The sequence below is a fragment of the Aquarana catesbeiana genome, linkage group LG01 (genome assembly GCF_042186555.1).
Source record: "Aquarana catesbeiana isolate 2022-GZ linkage group LG01, ASM4218655v1, whole genome shotgun sequence".
NCBI lineage: Eukaryota > Metazoa > Chordata > Amphibia > Anura > Ranidae > Aquarana > Aquarana catesbeiana.
This window is the reverse complement of record NC_133324.1, coordinates 638999193-639006533: the sequence shown is the minus strand read 5'-3', so window position 1 is coordinate 639006533 and position 7341 is coordinate 638999193. Positions and strand designations below refer to the sequence as shown.

General features: G+C 45.7%; 1 pseudogene; it reads right to left on the bottom strand.

The window, feature by feature from the left end:
- Nucleotides 1-3006: 3006 nt before the first annotated feature.
- LOC141127446 (small ribosomal subunit protein uS17-like) lies at nucleotides 3007-5235 on the bottom strand (annotated as a pseudogene).
- Between the last annotated feature and the right edge of the window lie 2106 nt (nucleotides 5236-7341).

Here is a 7341-nt window from a genome sequence, read left to right as displayed (position 1 = left end):
ACCATCCCGGAGCAGCTGGGTCTCCGCACCCCTTGCCTGGTTGAATGGGCACACCGTATCGGACAGCCATCGGAGTCTCGCTCCAAGCCCCATCCTGTGATTGTCAGGTGCCTAAATTATGTGGATAAACAAGCCATACTTCAAAAATTCTGCCATCAATGCAACCTTTCTGAGGATGACCACCCATTACTACTATTTGCTGACTACTCCCTTGAAGTTATGCGACAACGTAAGGCTTTCTCAGGGATCTGTTCGTCCCTCTACAACAACCACATACCCAGCGATCCTGCATATTCAACCTGCCTCAGATGAACGTGTCTCCTTCACCTCTCCATCTGAAGCAGAGCACTACCTCAACGCGATACAACCCTGTGACATGGAACAGGAGGACCCCTCCGCTTCTAACCAATCTTCTCTGCACAGGAAATCTCCTCTGTCCTGCAGGGGCCAGCAAAGTTCCCAAAACCCCCTACAAAAGGGTGCACATCGGCCTTGCAGGGGGCCGCTCTGAACCTGACTGCACGCTCCTGCTAAATCACACGGTTTGCCCCTTCTCTATCTGAGCCTGATGGTTTAAGCCCTCTCTGACCTAGTGGTCCTAGCCCGCAATTTTGGACTTGCCTCATCCGGTGGGCCCTAATATTAATATTAATAACAATGTTTGTCACATCTGGCTACTTCTAATTTGCTTTATATGGGTCATCCCTGTTTGATCTCAGGTTCCCCCTTTCCTTCTCCCCCCCCTTATTTTCCCCTTCCTATCTCCCCCTTCCCCCTCCCCCTTCCCCCCTCTCCTGATCTCCCTCCTCCTTCCCTTCCCTCTCCCCCCATCCCCCTGGACCCCCCTCCTCGGAGCTACCTCATGCCGGCATAAGCGGAGGAGGCGCTCCTTGGCAGGGGCGCTTTAGATTGTGGCTCCATGGGGAAAAAAAGTGAAGTTCATGGAATGTTTTAGGAGGCCTACTCTCTTGTTTGTTATTGTTTTGTTTATCTGGTCAATTACTCTTCTATCTCTCAACTCACCTCTAGGATTCTGCCGAGATTCCAATGGTTCCGGATCCGACGGGGCGATGACTGTGGTGGCGCTACCCAGATTCGGGCCATCAAGTCGAGGTCACATGGGCGACACTCCCACTATTTTAGCTCAAACAGCTTCCTCATTTCACCTTACAGGCACGGCGCATCTCCCACCCCACTGATCATGAATTCACCTTTTTCTTCCCTCCCCATAAGTCGTTTTCCCACATAGACTACCTTCTCTGCTCGCCGGGTATACTCCCCTTCATCTCCTCATCGACCATTGAAGACATGGTCATCTCTGACCACTCCCCTATTAGTGTCCAGTTGTCTGGGTTTTCAACCCCCTGCAATGGAGGCACCTGGTGCTTCCCATCTTTTTTGGCTAACAACAATGCTCTCTTACACCCCCTGCACTGCCTGGACTAAATTTGTAGAAACCAACGGGGCCCATCTCTCCACCCCAAATTTGTTCTGGGAGATGAGGAAAGATTTTCTTAGAGGACGCATTATTTCCTATACAGCCCAATTTAAGGAACAAACTTGTCTCCAATATTTGAAGGCCAGCGAATCCCTACGCCTAGCGCACTATGCCTTAACGCTAAACTACACTATAGCCAACTCGCTTGCATGGCAAGCGGCCAATCGCGCCTTTGACCACTGGTCTGCGCAGCAGGAAACTATTAGGCAATCTCCGCTCTCCAATTTCATAGATACAGCAATAAGGCAGGCAAGCTCTTAGCGAAGCTGTGCTCGGGACACCACCAGCCGACTCATATTGGACCTCTATGCTCCTTTAACGGAGATATTACTAATGCGCCCTCTGAGATTAGTGCCATCCTCACTCAGTACTATACCAATCTTTACTTGGAAGACCCCATCGATGTAGAGGTGGCGAACAAATTCCTCACGTAAATTAAACTACCTACCCTGTCTCCTGACCAGTTGGACACGTTAAACGCCCCCATTTCCCATGAGGACATCTGCTCTACTATTAAATCCCTTTCTAATGGAAAAGCCCCTGGCCCAGATGGCTTTTCAGCAGAATTCTTTAAATTGACATCCAAATTAATTCCTGATACCCTATCCCATGTCTATAAAGCAATGTGAGCTGAGGGCCCATACCTTCCTTCGGGCGCTCAAGCACACAATAAACTAGCACACATCCTTCCATCAATCCTCCATCCGGCCCAATCAGGTTTGTCACCCTCAACATTCGTAAGGTCCTCCTAGCCCTTGAATTTGCTAAGACATATTCTGACCTTGACACAGCCTTTGTTTTGCCGAGAAGGCTTTTGATAACATCAGCTACTCATGGCTCTTCACGGTCATGAGAGCAATCGGACTGACTGGCCCCTTACTACAATTTGTCCAAAAATGTACTCCTCACCAACGGCCCGCCTTGTTACTCTTAATTTTATCTCCTCTAACATACCACTCACTAAAGGCACACGACAAGGCTGCCCACTATCCCCTCTTCTTTTTAAGATAGCCATCTAACCATTCTCCAGACTCTTAAACTCACCGTCAGGGGTCAGTGGTGTCACGGTAGGCAACCAAGTTCTATGCTCAGTGCTCAGCTCTATTTGCTGATGATGTCCTCTTATTCTCAACCAACCCCTCCGCAGATATTCCACTCCTCCGATACCTATTCACAAACTTCCAGGGCCTGTTCAGGGCTCCTGATTAATTTTGACAAGAGCAAAATTTTACCTCTCAACCCACAGCTGGCTCGAGTTTGGATGGGCTCATCCCCATTCATAGTAGCAAAACATCATATCACCTACCTGGGCATTCGCATTGGCAGGAAACCCTCCTCTCTATACAGCTTGAACTACCCCCCGGTGATAGACAAGATTGTTCAGGAGTTGGAAGCATGGGCAGACCTACCCCTTTCACTATTTGGGAGATGCCATCTCTTTATAATGGTCTTGTTCGCTAGATTGTTGTATCCATTACCTCTATTACTGAAATATACTGACATCTAAGTTACACACTGCACTGCTTGCGTTCATTTGGCGTGGCAGAAAACCTTGCATTGTGCTTCAGAAACTCTTCCTCCAGAAGTGTGAAGGTGGAGCGGGCCTGCCCAATATTAGATTCTATAATCTTTCCTGCCTATTGAGACAAGGTATTGACTGGTTGTCCAAAAACTCTCGTTACTCTAACTACATGCTGGAGGGCACCCTTGTGTCTCCATTTATTCTCCGGGCCATCTTTCACTCTAGACTACGCTCCGTTCCCCAGCCCCTGAGATCCAACCTCTTCATTAGAGAGATTGCCTAGAGAGAAATACTGAGACTCCTGGGCCTACCCTTCACCATTTCAAATCACCATCTCATACTTGGCAACCCAATGTTCCCCCCTTCTATGGATCACAAGGCCTTTACTTAATGGTCATCCTCAGGCATAACAGCCATCTCTAAAGTCATGGTACTTTTAGACCGTTCTTGGAACTAACTATACAGTACTCCCTCACGCCATCGCAGGTGTTTCACTATCATCAGCTAACCAGTTACCTCAGATCCTGCTTCAGCATGTACCAAAACCCTTGTCGACGCTCTTTCATTGATGCCCTAATAGATCGGGACCAATACTGCATACCAGATATATACTCCAACCTCATCACCCATCAGGCTACAAAATACCACATTGTTCCATTCAAACCCTGGATCTCTATTCTGGATGATCCAGACACACCAAAGAAGTTCCTTGAAGGATATCAAAAGATCCACTCTCTAGTAACATGCAAAACGTGGCGAGAAACCCAGTTTAAAATCGCCTATCTGGCATATCTTCCGTTTCGCCACAGCAAAAATGATTCCACCATCTCCGCATACCCTTGGTGCTCTACTCCAAGACCATCCCTGTTCCACAGATTATGGACTTGTCAAGCAGTCTCCACCTTTTGGGACCAGGTGTTGGACTATATCGATAGATCTCAGCATGTACGTCTGCCTAAGGACCCACTGATATGCCTTTTCAGCTGCGACACCCTGCAAGCTTCCTTACCAACGCCTACCTGTGCCTCTCTTCCTCAATGGGTCCATATCCGCCCTCTGGCAGCCCGCAGGGTAATAATGCAAGCTTGAATCAACCCTTCCCCACCTCAAATTGCCTCGGTTAAACAAGCACTCTTAACACTATTTCACATTTAGAAATTGGACACTATCACCCAACATTCTACATAACTGAAACGCTTCATTGCAAGATGGCGTCCCTTCATGGAACACACTTTCTCTCCAGCAGAAATCTTTTCCCATATGACTCCCTTCTGCTACACAGACTGGTACCTGCGGGCAGATCTTGCCAATACACTGGGCAAACTTAAGATCCAGGTCACCTCTAATGTGTTAACCTCACATATCCCCAACCTAGGCATTCCACCTAACCTATCCGTTTAGGTTGTACATTATTTGATGTGAAATATCAGATATTTCTTCATAATGGTAGTAATCTCTCTACCCATTTTCAGAGTGAATGTTCACATGCTTCCACTCCTTTGACCTCCACTTTGGCAGAACCTCCAGTTAGTTTCTCTTGTTAGACCAGATACTGTATTATTAGTTATCTCGTTAATGTTTGTAGGCTCCAAACCACACAGTTTTATCCTGCTTACTATGTCATATTATGATTATTACTTTATTACCTTTCCTACCAGGCTTCTCCTGCATCAACAAATCTTGTACTTTTATATGAAAACTGAATAAATATATTTATAAAAAAAAAAAAAAAAAAACAAACAAACTTCTGGAATTGTTTCTTGATTCCAGCAGCTTTTGTTACTTTCAGGACGTTGAATCGGACAGTTTTGCTGAGAGGTTGACACTCTCAAACGGTGACAATATCCCCAATCTGAACATCCTTGAAGCAGGGCGACAGATGCACAGACATGTTCTTGTGGCATTTTTCAAAATAGTTTTACTTGCGGATGTAGTGCAAGTAGTCCCGGTGGATAACAATGGTGTGCTGCATCTTCATCTTTGTGACTACACCTGAAAGAATGTGACCATAAATAGACACATTCCCAGTGAATGGGCATTTCTTGTCAATGTATGTGCTTTCGATTGCCTCTCTGGGGGTCTTGAATCCCAAACCAACATTTCTGTATTATCGTGGGAGCTTCTCTTTGCCGGTCTCCCCAAGAAGCACTTGTTTCTTGTTATGGAAGATAGTGGGCTGCTTCTGGTAAGCCCTCTCTGTCTGGATATCCACCATTTTGGCCTGCCGGGTGAAAAAGAGCAATTTTCTGTGTTTGGTTGCCAACAAAATCCCATAAGAGGTCTATAACAATTTTAAATTTAATAAATTGGGGATGGTGGCAACCATCACCCACTGTTGAGGGACAAAACACCTATTGCTTCAATGCTGAACACTTTCACAACCTTCCTGCCCAGGCCAATTTTCAGCTTTCAGCACTGTCAGCACTTTGCTGTTTGCTGCATGTTTCGAAACGTGTAAATGAGAACACAGTCTGAATGTTAACACTGGTGTGACACACACTGCAGCCCATTTTTGAAACACATGACAAAGCCTGCATTTTTTATTGCAGGTTGCCATGCACACAAATGCAAACGAATGGTGATGCACGTGAGCTGCATATTGCCAAACATTTTCGAAACGCTCACCAAAATGTGTGTTTTCTTGTGAGTTGATTTGTAAATGTACAGATGCAAACGAATGGTAACACAAGTGTGATGCGCGTTGCCGTACATTTTCAAAATGGGAGGCAAAGTGTGCCTTTTTGTGCAGGTTGTCACACATGCTCTGCTATGTGTTTTTGAAACGCAGGACAAAGTCAGTGTTTTCTGTGCTGATTGCATTCGGAAACGCATAAATAAGAATGCAGCTTAAATAGTAACGCAAGTGTGACATATATTGCTGTGCATTTTCAGAACACATGCGTTCAGTTCTTATTGCAGGTTGCAGTGCGTTCGGAAACAGGTAGATGCAAACAAATGGTAACATAAACCATGATGAAATGAAAGTGTGATGTGAATTGCCGCACATTTTAGAAATGCACAGAAAAGGCGTGTGTTTTATGTGCAGGTCGCCATGCATTCAGAAACACGCAGATGCAAATCCAGCCTAATTGGCACCGTGAGAGCGACTCTTGTTTGGTGGGTGTTGCCATGCATTTTCTGTGCGGGTTGCATGAGCAAGCATGCATGACTGCCCTCTTAGCAAGTGGCAGTGAAGGAAGAGGAAGGTTGGGGCTGTTCTCTGCAAAGCAATCTAGCAGAGCAAGTAAGTATAACATGTTTGTTATATTTATAAAATAAAATATTTGCCTTTAGAATCACTTACATTTTCTGACTAAAGCTCCACTTCCTGATTTTTCCTTATTCACTGCACAGAGGAATGAAGTGTAGGCGGGCATAACACAATTCCATTCCTCCCCCAATCACCACCCGCATGAAGGCACAGAAATGCCCACAGTAACCCTTAGACCCACCCACATCAACTCCCACAGCTGTTACAGGTGACATCCCATAGCCCGCCCTGAAATTACAAAGGCTCAAAGGATCATGGGACATGTAGTATCAGGACTAGAAAAGGAAGGAAACAGGAAGTCAGAGAACTTTAAAATTCAGCCAGGAGGTGAAGTAACATCACAAACACAGAAACCTGTTGTATACAGCTAAAGGAGGTAAGTTACACACAATCTGACACTGGGTGTCAGGTATCAGTGGGACCAGAAATGTGTGGACTGCGATAGAGTGAACCAAATGCAATGTAAAGTATAAATGATTTATTAAAGGATAAGTAATAAACAAAGGTAAATGCACCTCTAATATGGTAAACAATAAAAGAAACCAGCAACCAACCACAGTGACACACAACAATAACTATCCAAACCAAACGTTTATACAGGTGTAAGATACAATCCTAATTGTAAACAAGCCAGGGTCATACATGGGAGATCAAGCAGATAGGGCTGGGAACAAGATAGGACAGGGAGAGGGTAACAGGAGACAGGGGTCCAGGAACGGATACAGGGTTCAGGGACAGTAACAGGGTTCAGGATACAGGAACACAGGTCAGGGCATAAGGAAACAATACCAAGGCAATGTGTGCAAGCATCTTCCAGATATAAGTACACCTCCTGCAATCAGTCTCAGGTGAAGACCAATTGCAGGAGATGAAGTTGGCTCCAGACTGCAGGGAGACACCCCGCTAGTGGACACTGGAACTGTGGCCCATAGATCTAGATAGCAACAGTGCCAATAGCAGATGAAACCTTTCCTGACACTGGGGTTGTGATTCACTTACATGCACAATGCATCTGTTGTTTTGGAGAGGAAAAGCTGGAGTTCTTCTTTA